General features: G+C 48.5%; 1 protein-coding gene across 4 annotated transcripts in view; it reads left to right on the forward strand.

The window, feature by feature from the left end:
* PKIG (cAMP-dependent protein kinase inhibitor gamma) overlaps positions 1–14,544 on the forward strand; it is a 100,511-nt gene that overhangs the window by 81,621 nt on the left and 4,346 nt on the right. The window lies entirely within an intron of this gene.

Consider the following 14,544-nt stretch of genomic DNA (forward strand, 5'->3'; position numbering starts at 1 on the left):
TTTTGCTGCTGGGTCCCCAGCGTATAAACACGTGGGCTCTTCCAGGTTCCACGGGAGGCCGTTCAGTTAGTACTTACCTAGGTTGTGTTTTGCGGATTCTTATCTCTACTCCTGGCTCGAGGCGGTAGGGAGGCCCCGAGAACTTTGTTTCTCCTCCAGCTCAGACAGGAGGATCCAAGTCTGGCCGGCACTGTCCTCCGGCAGGCAGTGTCTATGCCCGGGTGCACTGTATGAGGGGGTCCCCTCACTCACCCCACACCAGGGAGAAAGCTCAAAAACTGGCGTGGAAGGGAAGCATTATGGCATCCAATTGGAAATGCCTATGAGAGGGTAAAATCCAAATCAGAGCCAAATCCAGAGGCACCCTTGTCCTCCAGGACCCCGGAAGGCGCCAGCCACTTTCGGTCTTCCTTCCCCACCAGCCCTGCACCCCGGCACTGAGGCCTCCTGGTAGTCTTTCTGGACACTGGGCAAGGCCCGCCTCTTGCATTTCCTCCCTGGGCCTGGCATGGTTTTCCCAGGTATTGGCTGCCTGCCCGCCTCCCTCATTCCCTCCCTCTCTCCCTCCGGGTCTCCATGCCAGGGTCCCATCTCTGAGGCTCCCTGTGCCCTCTATAGAGAGACCCATGCCTCTCGCCCTGCCTTAGTTTCCCCTTAGTACTTTTGCCACCCAATAATTTATTCTGTGTGCTTGTTAGTAGCGTCACTCCACTAGACCTTCAGCTTCATGAGGGCCGAGAGTCGGTTTCGTTCACTGCTGAATCCCCAGTGCCCAGCGAGTGCTAAATACAAAGGGAGGGAGGGAGGAACTTCCTTAAAATTAGTGACGGTATAAATGACTGGCATCCCGAGCCCCGACTCTGCCGTATACATTTTCTTGTTACAGCTCTTAACTACGAAGCTCTTTAAAGAGTCTTAAAACTTTTAAAGATTTCTATACAGAAGTGGTCCCTAAATTCTCTTCTCTCTTCTTACTTGTGTGGACTCCAACACCCTCCCGGCAGCAGCAGAGGCCACTGCCCTGTGTCCCCGCTGCCCTGTGTCCCCGCTGCCCTGTGTCCCCGCCACCCCATGTCCCTGCCGCCCCTTGTCCCTGCCTGGTGTTAGTAGAATCCTTGTGGGAGGCGAGGGGCACAGCTTGAAACGGTCTCCTAGCAGTCCTGGTAATTCTGGTAGGCACCACCCACACTCGTCATGAATATTGGGGCATGAGTCGATCTTCCCAACTAGACCATGAACTTCCTTCAAGGACACAGTGACATCCTACTGTTCTTGAGTCCGTGGCATCTAGTCCCAACCTTGGTATATAGATTGAGTGACGAGTAAAATTTTGTGGAACGAAATGGATGGATAAATTAATACTATAGAGATCATATCTTGCCTTTTCATTCTCCTCAGTGGATTTAGGGAATGCATTTTATAGACTTCTGGAGGCCTGGAGAGGCGGCATGCAGGAGACCACGCTGGCTACCCATTGCTGATCAACACTGCAGCCCCAGTACTTAGTGGTTTGAAATAACAGCAATAATTTATTATCGGTTGTGATTTCCGTGCATCAGAAGTTGGGGAAGAGCTTGGCTGGGCGCTTAGGGCTTGGATCTCTCATGCACCTGCCTTCGGGTGGTGGCTGGTGCTGGAACAGCCCGAGGCCAGTGTAGCCAGGGGCCGCCGGCTGCTCCTCTCTCCCTGCCCTGGCAGGACCTCTCCATGTGGGCACTTCCCTGGGCTGGTTTGGGCCTCCTCAGAGCGTGGCAGCTTCAGATTCCTTACATGCAGCTCAAAGCTCTAAGAGAGAGCCAGGTGGAGGCTGTGTCTCTTCTCCTAACCCCACCTTGGTAGTCACACAGCAGCACTCCTGTTGCATCCCATTAGTTAGGAGCCAGGCACTGAGGCCACATCTTTCAAAGGATGCAAATTAGATCCCGCCTCTTGATAGAGGCAACGTCAAAGCATTTGCAGATTGTTTCAAAACCATCACAAAGACCCCAGCTTACCCACTGCATTTCCTACTTCATTCCACCCAGGGTCTGAGGGGGAAAGAACCTTGCCCAGAGGTACCCAGCAGAGCTGGAGCTCAGGCCACCCTCTGGCCCTTTGGCTGTTCTGCATGGAAATGATCGCGCTTCCCTTTCCTGCCCTCCCTCCACAGTGCGCTGGGGACTGCCAGTCTCTGGGAACCACTTTAGCCAAGGCCTCAGCAAGCTGAGATGGTGTGTAAAGACCAGAAGGCCCAGGGGGGACCCAACGTGCCCGGTCCCCAAGCCGTCATCCAGCTGGCCTCTTCTGCCTCTTTGCAGAGACCGCTGCAGAAGCACAGGTGTCCGAGGACTGAGGAGTGTGTATCCCCCTCTCAGTGCCCAGCCCTCCATGCAGGACTAACCCTGCCCCATCCCAGGGAGAGATGTGGCTGCAGAGGGAGTGAGAGTTTTAAATTCTGTACCCCCAAGTAATTATTTTTCCATTGCCGTAAAGTGGGATAACAAAAAATGGAATTTGGGGACAGAATTCAGAGAACGGACCTAACATCACCAAAAAGATTCTGAAGGTTTTTACCTCCAGCTGAAAATTCTAAATAGAACTTTGCTTAAGTGCAGGAGAAGTACACGTGGGTGTGTGTTTCAGCAGCACTGTGGACTGTCTCCTTGGGACTCCGTTGCTTTCTTGCCCTTCCTTCAGAAATGCCCTCCAGAAAAGGCTGGAGACAGAGGGGAGAACAGGGAATGGACCATGTTTAGCAAATGCTTTCTAGTGCCAGGCAGACGCCGATTCATTTCTGTGCTTCGTAAGCGAATGGCACAGGCTCGACCCCACCCCATGCTCCGTGGTTACATGACTTTGGGGAAGCTACTCGGCCTGTCTGCACCTCAGCTGTCTCTTCTGTAGAACAGGATGAAGAACGCTTTCCACATGCTAGAGAGCTGTTCTAGAATTAAATGAGGTAGTGCCTATAAGATGCTTAGCACACAGTGTGGCACGCAGGAGGGACTCTGTATGGGCTGGCTCTGATTAGTCCCCATAGCTACCTTGCGAGACAGCTGTCATACCCGCATCTTCCAGAAGAGGCATCTTTGGTCAGGCAAGTTGCCCAGCTGTAGGGGCAGAAGCTGGTGGGTGCCTGGGTGGCTCAGTCGGTTAAGCGTCTGCCTTCGGCTCAGGTCATGAACTCAGGGTCCTGGGATGGAGCCCCAGGTCAGGCTCCCTGCTCAGCAGGGAGTCGGCTTCTCCCTTCTCTCTGCCCTTCCCTTCTGCTCATGTCTGTCTCACTCACTCACTCCTTTGCTCTCTCAAATAAAATCTTGAAGAAGAAGAAGCTGGTGACTCCTCAGCCCGCGGTGTCCACCATACCACAGACTCCAGGTGGCTCAGCCAGGCCTCCCTGACCAGCAGGAATGGTGGGCTTGGGGGCTCTGAAGGCTGCCTGCCCTGAAGGCCTCTCCGGCCAGAGTCCTAGAGCCGGAGCATTTGAGAAGGCAGGGCCAGGAATCCAGGCTCTGTAAGGAGCAGAGTAGCAGAGAGCGTTCCGGGCATAAAACAGTCTCGTGAAGGCCTTGAGGTCGGAAGAACATAGTTTGAGGATTAATGAGCAAATGGGCCAAAAGACCGCGGGGATGAGGATAAAGGTGACAGAGGGAGGCAGGGTTCTATCAGAGCAGGACTTCAGGTTGGGGGGGATGGGTTTGGATTTTGCTAGCTGTGGAATGGAAAAGCATCAAAGGCTGAATGAGACAGGGAGGTGACCCAGGGTCTGATAGGCAGACATCCCCGCCGGCTGCTTGTACAGAAGATAGACCTTGGGCCAAGGGCAAGCGCAGAGCAGGGATGCGGTAAGGAGGCTCCACCGAGGTGCCGGTGAGGCAGGACGGAGACCCGGTGGTGACCGTGCAGGACAGATCCACGCTGAGCTTCGCAGGTGGAGGTGACGGGAGCCGGCGAGGGGTCGTGTATGATGGAGGGCGAGGCGGAACCCAGCATGTAAGCGGTCCGGACAGATGGCGCCTTCACTGAGCTGGGGAAGGCCAGAGGGGGCAGGCTTGCGACTTGACGTGTGAAGTTTGAAATGTGAAGGAGGCGGTCAGGTCGGCAGTCGTAGAGCTCCGGAGGGAGGCTGCGGGCCGTACGGGGAGCCATCAACACACACTATTACGGGAAAGGGTTAAGAACGTCCAGGGACCGACAGAGAGGAGGACCCACGCCTGGTCCCGCACCCGGTCCTAGGGGCCGTGTACCACAAAAGTCCCTAACAGAGGAGGCACCTGTGTGGACGGGCTTGCGACATGGTCCAAGATGTTAGGAGAGGGCCCTGGCGTGTGGGGGACATGTGAGAAAAAGGATGTCCGCAAGGACGGACAACCAGAAGGTCGCTGAGGACTTTGGGTGACTCTGCACCCTACCCTTTCCTCCTCAGCGGCCTCCCAAAGCCTGTGTCTCCACCACCTGCCCCGGAGGCCGTTGGAGGGGGCGGCGGGCATTGCCCAGGCAGGAAACTGCTCTCTGGCGACTCGGCTCTGGGTGCGCCCAAGGCACTAGATGGTGCTTGGTGCCAGTCCGCCTCTTGGTGCGGCCTCCCATGGTTGGAATCCCTTACCTGCCCTCCTCAGCTTCTGGGAGGTGCCGTTGGGGGCCCTGCCTTTCCTCCTCGCCTCCGTGCCCCTCTGGTTCTGGCTGCGCACCAGAGGGAAAAGCCGCTTCCCTTTAAATCTGAGGAATGCCCGCTCAGTAGGCTCTGGTAGTTCCATCAGGTTTCCACAGCCCTTTTTTCCCCTCAGAGAAACCTTCAAGAGCGTTTTCCCCACCCCCGAAGAGACCTCTCCCACGGGACCAAGTCTCACTCTGTGCCCTGTGTCCTTTGCAAAAGGATCTGCTTTCTTTTGTACGGTCTCTGCAAATATTTAATTTTTGAAAAGGAAAAAAAAAAAAAACAGGAAATGACCTTTCTGGTAAATTTGGAAACAATTTAGAGTTGTACTGGAATCTGCCTGAGCAATGAGGCCTAATAGTTGCAGTCTTGGAACAGACCATGTAGCTCTTGGCAGAGTCTGGGAACCTCTTCCATTACAGAGCTGGGGCGGGGAGGGGGGGGAGTGTTAGAAACTGAAGGCATAAGGTGGCTTCCTGTGGGGAGCTTGACAGTTCCCAGAGCCAGCACCTGCAAGAGCCTCTGACCTTGGGCTACCAAGGTTCTGGATCTGGGTCTGGGAAGCTGCGTATAAGGGTCTTCCCTTCCATCCTGGTCATGCAAATGCCTTACAGGTGACCAGACCCCAAGAAAGCCCCAGAATCTCCTGAGGTTGAGGAAGAGCAGAGGAATGTCACTCTTGAGCACTTCCTAGGGTTGGAGATGAGATGGGAGATGCCAGATCACTGTAGCCCCAGACTGGCTGTTGACTCTGCCGGGACTACCCCCGTCCAGCTTTTCTGTAGATGTCAACACGAAGTCGCCTGCTTAAGGAGGCTTTCCCCGACCACACAACCCTTAACTAAACATCCAGACACAGAGAACCTGGTCTCGTCTTCCTTTGCACTTAGCATTTATCTGTGATGATCAGGCATTTACCTGTTCAGCTCCTTTTTCTCTTACCAGACTGTAAATGTCTTTTTAGTCTCCAGTGCGTACCGCATGCCAGTGCCTGGCATGTAGAAGGTGCTCAGTAAACAATGAAAGAATGAATGGATGAGTGGATGAAAGGAAGGAAGAAATGAATGAATGAATGAGAGGGAGGGAGGGAGGAAGGAAGGAAGAAATGTTAGGACCAGAAGAGCTGTAGAGAGCATATTTCGACCTTTGTTATATTCAGATGGGGGAAAGGGAAGCTGGGATAGAGTGTAGGGATCACCCTTCAGCATGGAGACTGAGCCAGAGCTTTGGCTGCTTTTGTTTTTGTTTTTGTTTTTTGTTTAAGATTTTATTTATTTGACACACAGAGAGAGATCACAAGTAGGCAGAGCAGCAGGCGGGAAGCAGGAGACTTTGTCCCCCTGCCAAGTAGAGAGCCCAATGTGGGACTTGATCCCAGGACCCTGAGATCATGACCTGAGCCGAAGGCAGAGACTTAACCCACTGAGCCACCCAGGCACCCCTTGGCCACTGTTTTGATGCAGGGCTGCAACCCTTTGCTCTTTCTGCCCTGGAATCTAGAACATCTTCTATTATTTACTCATTCATCAAATATTCATTGAGTTTCAACTGTGTGCAAGGCCTTTCAGCTGTAGTGGGATACCCAGGCTCCCCACTTGTGCAGAACTTACATTCCCTTCAGCACCGTAAAGAAAAAAAGAAGGAAGTATAAGTTTTTGGCCTTCTATGTACCATAAAACGTAAAGATAAAGGAGTTAAATGAAAACGTCAAGAAGATAGTTTTACTGATAAGACAGCCAATGAAAACAGGCTGCACTAGCGACTTATTAATTGTGTGTCTCTTACGTTTCCAGGTATCTTATCAGATTCTATACACATCATCTCTTTCAGTCTTGGCAGCAGCCCCCGATCCCCAGGGTGTTCTTGTTCTCCCCACACTGCGGCAGAGGGAGCGAGTCCAGAGAGGTGAGGGGAGTTGGCCGAGGTCCCCAAGCCAGTGAATAGCAGCACCACCGGAGGGCTGTTTACACTGGGTGCCTCCTGCCACACCACACGTTCCCCTTGGAGATTTGTGATGTCACTGGGGCTCTCAACAGGGCAGAGCAGTATAGGAGAAAGAGCGCTGGACCAAGAGTTAGCACCCCTAGATGCAAAAACTTTGGGCAGCTCACTTTTTCTTGCTGGGCCTCAGTTTCCCCAGCTTTCAATGGGAGACTTCTCAGCATGAGCTCTGGGATCCCCTTCAGTTTGATTATTCCACAAATGGTCTTGAGGTAAGCGGAAAAAGTGATTAAGGTAGATCTCTAGCCCATACCTTACAGTAAATAAATTCCAGATAAATCAAAGACTTAAATGTGAAAAATGAAGCCATGAAAGTGTAAGAAATAAACAAGGGAGAATTCTTTAGTAATCTCAGAGTGGGGAAGATATTTCTGAGTGTGATCCAGAGCCACTCCCCCTGCTTGTGCATTCTCTCTCTCTCTCTCACGATTAAATAAATAAAATCTGAAAAAAAAATTTTTTAAAAAGGGAATAATCAGTCTATAGTAGTGAGACAACACTATACCGTACAGTCAATGAAAAAAGAAAAAAGTTTCAGCTGTAAAGGATTTGGGGTTTGTTTCTTGGGTTTTCATATAATCAGTGCTGTGGTGTCAGGGTGATCTGGAATGGTTTCCAGGATATATTTTTAAATGAAAAAAGCAAAATTTTAAAAAAAAGTTTCTGTTGGAAATGAAAGAAAAAGGAAGGAGTGAAGGAAGGAATATATATATAAATATATATATTTATATATTGTATACAGTATACTTGGAAGGACAGAGGAAGTGCTTGCCCTGGGAGGCCTCTGATGGCTTGTGCTTTTCCTTTTGTACCTTCTGAGGTTTGGGGTTTCTTTCCATTTTTCAGCTTTATGTTATATTTCTCAAAGTATTTTCATATGTGTATTACTTGCATTTTTAAATCTCCATAGTACTGATTTTCAATCTGAGATCTGAACTTAATTTTTTTTAAGATTTTATTTATTTATTTGACAGAGATCACAAGCAGGCAGAGAGAGAGGAGAAAGCAGGCTCCCTGCTGAGCAGAGAGCCCGATGCAGGGCTCGATCCCAGAACCCTGGGATCATGACGTGAGCCAAAGGCAGAGGCTTTAACCCACTGAGCCACTCGGGTGCCCCTGAAATCTGAACTTAATTTTAATTTGAAGTTATAACTATATTCAAGACATTTAAGTGAAAGTTGAAACCAGTAAGCCTTTGTCTTCACACAAGACATGATTTTGGAGGACAGTGTATTGGGTCTTACTATTTTCTTGATGTGGAATTTAAAGTGTATATCATTAATTATTATAAATGTTTGAGGCAGAAATAATTGTTTAACAGTATAATACGAGGTTTTGCTTGTCTCATTTTGATCTCTGCCTCTGGACCTTTAAAGTCACCTATACCAGTTTTTCTAGCAAATTCCTTGTCTGCATTGTTACCAGTCTCTCTCCCTCTCTGAAGTGACTGCCTCTGTGGATGTCGTTAGAAGTGGCCGCAAGTGCGACAGGAATGACCCTGTAGTCGCAGTGCATGCGAAAGCCCTGGACTAGGAGCAGTGGCTCTTTCTAGCTCTGTTTCTGTCTGGAGGTTCATTCCTTCTCTCGCGCACTCTAAGTGTAGTTGACATACAATGTTCCATTAGTTTCACTGGTACGAGGTAGTGACTTGACAAGTTTATGCCTTATGCCGTGTTTGCTACGGTGCTCTTATGATATCACTGACTATATTCCCTTTAATACCCTTGACTTACTCATTCCGGAACTGGAAACCTGTACCTCCCACTCCCCTTCACCCATTGTGTGCAACCAGTTTGTCCTCTGTTTCTGCTTTTGGTTTGTTTGCTTGTTTCATTTTTCCGATTCTACATACGAGTGAAATCATACAGTGTTTGTCTTTTCATCCCTGACTTATTTCACTTAGTGTGATACACCGTGGGTCCATGCATGTTGTCTTAAATACCAAGATCTCCTTTTTTATGAAGTAATTCCACGGTGTACATATACCACATTTTTATCCATTCATCTGTGCACGGGCACTTGGGTTACTTCCACTTGGCTGTTGTAAATAATGCTGCAATAAATGGGGCACCTGGGGAGCTCAGTGGGTTAAGCATCTGCCTTCGGCTCAGGTCATGATCTCGGGGTCCTGGGATGGAGCCCCACATCGGGTTCCCTGCTCAGTGGGGAATCTGCTTCTCTCTCTCCCTCTGCCCCTCCCCCTGCTCATGATCTGTCTCTCTCTCTCAAATGAATAAATCTTTAAAAAGGAATAATGCTGCAATGAACATAAAGGTGCATATATTTTTTCAAATTAGTGTTTTCATTTTCTTCAGGTACATCTGCAATAGTAGAATTTCTGGGTCATGGAGCAATTCTATTTCTGATTTTTTGAGGACCCCTCACAACCGTTTTCCACAGTGGCTGTACCAATTTATATTCCCTCCAGCAGTGTATAAAGGCTCCTTTTCCTACATCCTCACCACTACTTGTTATTTGTCTTTTTTCTTCTAGCCATTCTGACAGGTGTAAAGTGGTATTTCATTGTGATTTTGATTTGTATTTTCCTGACACCGAGTGACGTGAGCATCCTTTCATCTATATGGCCATCTGTATGTCTTTTGGAAAAATGTCTTATCAGGTCCCCTGTTTTAATCAGATTATTTGTGTGTGTTTTTATGTTGGGCTGTATAAGGCTGTATTTTGGGGGTTAATCCCTTATCAGATATACCATTTGTAAATATCTTCTCCCATTCAGTAGACTTACCTTTTCATTTTGTTGATGATTTCTTTCTCTGTGCAAAAGCTTTCTATCTTGATACAGTCCCAATAGTTTTTATTTTTGTTTCACTTGCCTTAAGAGACATGCCTAGAAAAATGTCAGTTATGGCCAATGTCAAAGAGCTTACTGCCTGGTTTCTTCTAGGAGTTCCATGGTTTTAGGCCACACATTTAGGTCTATAATCCATTTTGAGTTTGTTTTGGTATATTGTGTAGCCCAGTTTTCCCAGCACAATTAATTAAGAGGTTGTCTTTTCCCTATTTTATATTCTTGCCTCCTTTGTCATAGATTAGTTGACCATATAAGTGGGGGTTTATTTCTGGGCTCTCTGTTCTGTTCCATTGATCTGTGTGTGTGTTTTTGTACCAGTACCATACTGGTTTGATACAACAGCTTTGTCATCTGTCTTGAAATGTGATAACTCCCACTTAGTTCTGCTTTCTCAAGATTGCTTTGGCTACTCAGGGTCTTTTGTTGGTTCCATATAACTTTTAGTATTTCTGACAGTTCTGTGAAAAATGCTGTTGGTATTTTGATAGGGATTACACAGAATCTATAGATTGCTTTGGTAGCCTGGACATTTTAACAATATTTATTCTTCCAATCCGTGATCATGGAATATCTTTCCATTTGTTTGTGTCATCTTCAGTTTTTTTAATCAGTATTTTATCACTTTCAGAGTACAGGTCTTTTACCTCCTTGGTTATCTCTAAGGATTTTATTCTTTTGGGGGGCATGTCCTTTTTAGAGTTTTATACTACATGCACACATGTTCAAAAATGAAATAATTTAAAAATAAGGCGAATGTTTTCACTATGAAGAATACAAAAAAATTTAAGTCATAACTTAAATACGTGATGATATTATAGAGATTTTTCTTCATTTAACAATTGTGCACATTTCCCTGTGTCTTTTAAAAATATTCACAAACATGGGGCACTCGGGTGGCCTAGTTGGTTAAGTGTCTTGACTTTTTTTTTTTAAGATTTTATTTATTTATTTGAAATCACAAGTAGGCAGAGCAGCAGGCAGAGAGGGCAAGGGAAGCAGGCTCCCTGCTGAGCAGAGAGCCCGATGTGGGGCTCCATCCCAGGACCCTGGGATCATGACCTGAGCGGAAGGCAGAGGCTTAACCCACTGAGCCACCCAGACACCCAAAGAATCTGACTCTTGATTTTGGCTTAGGTCATGATCTCTCAGGATTGAACCCCAAGTCCGGCTCCACACTCAGCAACGGGGAGCCTGCTTATGATTCTCTCCCTCTCCCTAAGCCCCTCCCCCTGCCTGTGTTTTCTCTCTCTCTCTCTCTCTCTCTCAAAATAAATTCACAAACATTTTAATGCTACTTATATTTCATTTGGCTATAAATTGGTGAAATATGTTTATATTTCTGTTTTCCATAGAAGCTCATTTTGGTGTCTTAGTTTTGGACTATTATAAATAATGCCATAATGAATATCTTTATACATTAATTTCATGCACAACTTGGACTCTTGTCTTAGAATCAGTTATTATAAGGGACTCCTGGGTGGCTCAGTCAGTTAAGTGTCTGCATTTGGCTCAGGTCACAATCCCAGGGTCCTGGGATCAAGCCCTGCATTGGGCTCCTTGCTCAGAAGGAAACCTGCTTTTCCCTCTGCCTCTGCTGCTCCCCCTGCTTGTGCTCTTACGCGTTCTCGCTCTCTCCCTCTTTCTCAAATAAATAAAATCTTAAAAAGAAGTCCGTTATTATGAGCTTAGTTGCTCAAGGATATGAAAAAAGTTGAGGTTTCTTGGTGCATCTGAGGAAATCACTCCCCAGAGAGGCTCTGGCGAGCTTATACTATCATTAGCAGTCTGATAATGACCATTTTCTGATGCAGTTTCCAACTCTAAGGATTTATTTCCTGGTTGCTATTGACTTTCAAGAGCAGAGAGCAAGAATTCCAATGTTGAAGAAAAGTGAAATTGTGTGCTTGTGCTGTGGCTCGGGGGGCTCCCCTGACTATAGCCTAAAATCGCTTTGGAATCCCTCTTCCCCAAGAGGGTGAGGATGGAGAATGTTGGCTGCATTGGTGTTTTCCTTGAGCTTTGCGCTTGGCACACTTCCCTCTCTGAGCCAGGAGGCTCAGCTCCCTGCACAGGGCAGCCTGTAGGGAAAGGGCAGGAGCCAAAGCCCCAGGGTGTCTATTCCAGCTGGAAGCTGGCCTTTTAGATGAAGCCTGTGACTCCATCCCACAGTGGCAGATCCTAGAGAGAGCAGACGAGAATATCACAGCAGTCTGTGGGGGACAGAGTCCTTTCCCAGCAGTCCTAACAAGTCCCTTTATTGGCCGCACAGAGAGGGAGAGAGAGATGGAGGGTAGATAGATAGGTAGACAGACAGAAATTTGAGAAATACTTATTTGTATGTATGTATGTATGTATGTATGTATTTGACAGAGAGATCACAAGTAGGCAGAAAGGCAGGCAGAGAGAGGGGGGAAGCAGGCTCCCCGCCAAGCAGAGAGCCCAATGTGGGGCTCCATTCCAGGACCCTGGGATCATGACCTGAGCTGAAGGCAGAGGCTTTAACCTACTGAGCCACCCAGGCACCCGAGACATATTTATTGATCACATAGTCTTTGCCAGGCACTGTCTTGAGCTCTGAGCGTGTTGGCTCTGCTGCCCGGAAGAGGCCTTTTGGTCTGGCTGGTGAAATCCCTGTTCTCATGGAACCAACACTCTGGAAAAGAACTAAAGAGACAGGGCTTGGGGAAATGGTGTGGCCTGCCCGGGGGTCTGTCCCCTGCCCTCGGCCACCTGGGCCTAAGAGCCCAAGGGGTCCACCCAGGACCTTCCTGAGTCATGGTTATAAACTCGCCTCACTGACTGCAAGCAGTCTTGTGGCAGTTTAAATGAGGACCAGAAAGCGTAGAATGATTTCGTAACTTTTCTCTTTATTATTGCCGTTCGAATCATCAGAAATGTTATTGTTAACTCCTGTTACTGCAGCAGGCCAGTTCCCTGTTCGGAGGCTCTGAGCCATTTCCCAAGAGGGAGAGTGCAGAAGTAAAACTTATGTGACCTGCAGAAGGAACCCCTTCTGGGACTTCGGAGAGTTTGGTTTTTGCTGTGTTGTTTTTTGCTGAGGAGACAAAGCACTAGGGCAACGTCTCTCCAGGCAGCCGGGAAAGGTAGTCTGAGCACGCCCTCTGCTGGAGCCTGGGGGGATTGCCTTGGGCTCTAGCCTGCCTTTATTTTGCAGATGGGGTAACAGGCCCAGGGAGGCGCAGGGCATTCTTGGAATGCCCCAGATGTATTCTTGGTTATCTCTTCTGAGCTAGGTGTTGTGGGGAGGTGTGAGGCCAGCCCTCCACGCTGGCAACCTGACCTTTCTCCTCTCTCTCTCTCTCACACACACACACACCCCTTACTGAGCCCCACCCCACCCCAGGCACCTCTGCCAACGTCAGTCACCTAACACCGTACAAAAGCGCCACACAGTAACTTGGGCTGAAAAGAACAAAGATAGTCTTAGAAATAAAAGTTCCCCTTAGTTACAAAAAAAAAAAAAAACCACGCTTGATAAGGTTTCTTTCCTTGTATCTGCTCTTTTCCACAGAAACTAGCTTCTGTCCTAGGTGTTGTTTTGCAATTAACAGTTTATCTCAGAAACCTTGGTGTGTCTGCCTTCAGAAAATCCGTTTCTTAAATGTTCATGTCCCCCCTAGCAGATGGACATTTGTTTACGTAATAGCAATATTGACCGTTAGCAAGGGTGCAGATCGACAGACAACCTTACATGCTGCAAGTGGGAATATAAATGGGCATAGTACAGAATTTAAGAAGGTTTTTTCCCCCCTCGTTTTTTGTCATCATAATCCCTACGCTAATTCGCGAAGGCAACTTGGAAATGTGTCTCGAGGGTGTGGCTCAAAAATCACCCCATCCTTCTCTTTAGCGCAGCGATTCTACTTCTAGAGAGTTACTCTGAGAACTAGAGCGAGGCACAGACTTACATGAAGACCTGGTGCTGTCTGTGATGGTAGAAAATTGGAAATACCTCCATATTCATTTCTAGGAGGCTGCTCAAATCGTGGTACATCCAAGTATATGTGTACAAAACTCATCTAGAGGGAAACTTCATGACATGTTCTAGAGTTCTACAAAGTAGGCTATAAAATACAATGTGTAGTACGATTCCTCCAGTGTTTTCATATATATATATGGCTCTTTATATGTGTGGCTCTTTTTGGTCTCTAGGCTATATTATCTACCAGCAGAGCTCTTCATTCTCTCTGTAGAAGTAACTTCTAATTTCCTGTTTTTCTTCCCCAGACCCTCCCCCATCTGAGTTCCAGCCCCCTCCCTCCATGTACCTTCTCAGCAGCTCCCCTCACAGGGCTCACAGGCATCTCCAAGTCCGTGTGGTCAAATAGAACTCTTAATCTTCCCCGCCCGTCAGGCCCCAAGGATGCCTCCTCTGCTGTCCGTCTCAGGCAGCCACATGTCCACTCAGTCGGCTCAGAAAGCTCACTTCCCCACCAGTCAGGTACCAGGTCCTGCTGATCTAACCTCCAAGTCACATCTAGAATCTGCACCACCGCCTCCTTCCTCTGCTGACCATCTTCTCACACCTCACCTGCAGGAGCCCACAACTTGCCCCCTTCTGGGCCCTGCTCAACCCAGATGCCAGAGTCTTCCTTGAAAACGCAGCTCTGATCTTTTGGGACCTGCAGCCAGTTGCAGATGTGACCCGGGCTCTGCCAGGTCGGCAGCACCCTGGGCGTCCCTGCCCCTCGCCCAGCACACTCCAGCCTGGAGCTCTTCTGGGTCTCGCATCTCCTCCTACCCTTCCCGCGCTCTTCCCCTCCACTCGTCTAGATAACACCTGTTCTTCCTTGGAGCTCACCTAAAATGTTGCTTCCCGATCCCCAGCCTTGGTCAGACCCTGGTAAGTCACTCCAGCACCCTGCCTTCTCCCTGGAAGCCCTGAGCCCCCTCGTAGTTCCGCGGGTGACTTAGGTAATTCGCTACGGCCGCCAGCTGGCTGGTTGGCTCCATGGGGGCAGACGCTGTGACGGGCTTGTTCACGGCCACATCTCACCAGTGCTAGACGCGCATCAGTAACTTTAGAGGAAAGACAACGGCTGTTCTTTAAACTGTTGTCAGTGGTTTCCTGGGT

Source organism: Mustela nigripes, chromosome 7 (genome assembly GCF_022355385.1).
Source record: "Mustela nigripes isolate SB6536 chromosome 7, MUSNIG.SB6536, whole genome shotgun sequence".
Classification (NCBI taxonomy): domain Eukaryota; kingdom Metazoa; phylum Chordata; class Mammalia; order Carnivora; family Mustelidae; genus Mustela; species Mustela nigripes.